Raw genomic sequence first — 2,022 nt, forward strand, 5'->3', positions numbered from 1 at the left:
CATTTATTTATTTATGCATATTTTTTTTATCTCCAGTTTTAAATGATATTGTTGGTTACTGTCCTATAGTATACATTGAAATGATTTAAAAACCTGTTTACCCAATAATTATAAAGGAGTGCCTTGGAAATATGTGTTACATAAATTGTGACCAAACCGTTTGAACTTAGACTAAAGTGAACTATCTAAAACACTCAGAGTCCTTACCTCACTGAGCGTAGTATCAGCTTCTCAGTCTGACTGGAGAGGACTCCCTCAGGGGCGGCGCCAGGGGGAGCTAGGGGGTGCTGAAGCACACCCCCAGGATTGCCAAAGCACCCCCTAAGCACCCCCAGAAATATGTGGGGGTTTTTTCCCGAAAATTATTATTATTATTTTCATTAAATTAAATCAGAAAAAGTATGATTACATCAATGCAAATGTGAAACAAACAAAGTTTGACCAAAAACATAAAGCCAACACAGGTGATATGATTAGGCCAATGGCCAGCACCCATTAGATTTTTGACCTACCCATAGGCTAAATTACTTTACACTTGAGTGACTTCCTGTTAGCTGGAGCCCCAAATTATTTTGCTAACAGCAAAGTGACAAATGGATCGTTTTTTAGTCCTTAAACGTCCAACGTGTGGACACTCAATAAAACCAACTGAAAGCGAGAGGGATTCTGCACATATAATAGGCCTCGTGAGTACAAGTAGCTTACTTCTGGGTCTCTGTGTTTCATTCAAGCTCTGCTCTGTGTGTTTGGCATGAGCCATTTTGTGTGCGTGCGCAAGCGAGCGAGAGAGAGAGCTCGCGCACCGGTGGGTATCTACCGGAGATCGGTTGTGGTTAGCATCTGGTGCTAGCTAGCCAAGCTAACGGATATACGGAGCTTTTTCAACAACAAGGTGGAGGGAGAAACTCTCTCCTGTCAGACGAGAGTCTCAGATAACCTCAGCTCAGGTGAAGTAAAGGACTCTCAGTGTTTAGATAGTTAACTTAGTCTAGTATCTCAGTGGGTCTCAAACGGTTTGTTTTAAAAGGAGAGTGATTTGTAAAATTAGATTAGATTAGATTACTTTATTGTCATTACAAAAATGCAAGCACAGTGTCAAACGAAATTTAAGGATGGTCTAACCAGAGTGCAAAACAGTCAGTTACATACACAATTATCAGAAGTATGTACCAAAATAAATGATACAAACATAAAGGTAAATAGATGGGAAATGTAAATAGGAATAAATACACAGATAATAATAAATACAGTGAATACAGAATTGCGCTTCAGCACAGCACACGACAACAACTAGGCAGTATGGACAGCGTGGCAGCGTGGGGTTCATTGTCAGCAGTCTGACTGCTGAAGGGAAGAAGCTGTGCGTAGTCCTGTTGGTTCTACCCGGGAGGCTGCGGTAGCGTGTCCCAGAGCGGGTGCCACGTAGGGGGATAAACAGTGTATGGTTGGGGTGGGAAGAGTCTCTGATGATGTTTCGTGCCCTTCGCAGGCACCGCTTTTCATAGACTGAGGCTATGGAGGGGAGTGGCATCTTGATGATGCGTTGTGCGATCTTCACCACCCTCTGCAGTGATTTTTGTCCTTGACCGTGCAGTTACCGTACCATACTGATATGCAGGTGGAGAGGATGCTCTCGATGGTGCAACGGTAGAAGTTCATTTGCACCTGGGAGGATAGGCGGAGTTTTGCCAGTTTCCTCAGGAAGAAGATGTGCTTATGAGCCTTCTTGACTAGGGCTGAGGTGTTGGTGGTCCAGGAGAGGTCCTCCGAGATGTGGACTCCCAGGAACTTGAAGCTGGTGACCCGCTCAACCTCTTCTCCACTAAGATGGACTGGGGAGTGCGTGCCGTCTTTGTTCCTTCTGAAGTCCACAATGACCTCTTTCGTCTTCTTGGTGTTGAGAGCCAGTTGTTGGTTAGCGCACCACTCTGCCAGATGCTCAACCTCTTCCCTGTATGCCGTCTCGTCATTGTTGCTGACAAGCCCGACCACTGTGGTGTCGTCTGCAAACTTAACGATGGT

The sequence above is a fragment of the Gymnodraco acuticeps genome, unplaced genomic scaffold, assembly GCF_902827175.1.
Source record: "Gymnodraco acuticeps unplaced genomic scaffold, fGymAcu1.1, whole genome shotgun sequence".
In the NCBI taxonomy this organism is placed as follows: Eukaryota; Metazoa; Chordata; class Actinopteri; order Perciformes; family Bathydraconidae; genus Gymnodraco; species Gymnodraco acuticeps.